Source organism: Colobus angolensis, unplaced genomic scaffold (assembly GCF_000951035.1).
Source record: "Colobus angolensis palliatus isolate OR3802 unplaced genomic scaffold, Cang.pa_1.0 Scaffold291, whole genome shotgun sequence".
Classification (NCBI taxonomy): Eukaryota; Metazoa; Chordata; class Mammalia; order Primates; family Cercopithecidae; genus Colobus; species Colobus angolensis.
Window position 1 is genome coordinate 1,675,531 of NW_012116166.1, and position 329 is coordinate 1,675,859.

Consider the following 329-nt stretch of genomic DNA (forward strand, 5'->3'; position numbering starts at 1 on the left):
CACAGCGTTCCGCCCTTCTCGCGGCCCCGGGCGCCCACCCACCCGCCATGGCCCGGGCCTGGGCCAAACAGCGGGGCAGCTGGTTGCCCAAACTGGGGTAAGGAGTTGAGGGCTGGGAGCTGCGGAGAGGACCGCGGGACACACGGGGAGCAGGGATGAGCGGCCGTCTCCAGCGGTGGAGACTGGGAAGAAGCCAGGGAGAGTTTAGGTGGGAGGACTCGCAACCCAAGCGGGTGCGGGGTGGAGCTGTACTTCAACCAGAAAGACGGTGGTCCCTCCGAGCGACCCCCGAGGAGAGAGGGGGCACGCTCTGGGGCGGGGGCGGGGCG

General features: G+C 70.2%; 1 protein-coding gene across 1 annotated transcript in view; it reads left to right on the plus strand.

Annotated features, from left to right (window-relative positions):
* Positions 1-329, plus strand: part of VSTM2B (V-set and transmembrane domain containing 2B) — a 96,770-nt gene that overhangs the window by 14,795 nt on the left and 81,646 nt on the right. The window lies entirely within an intron of this gene.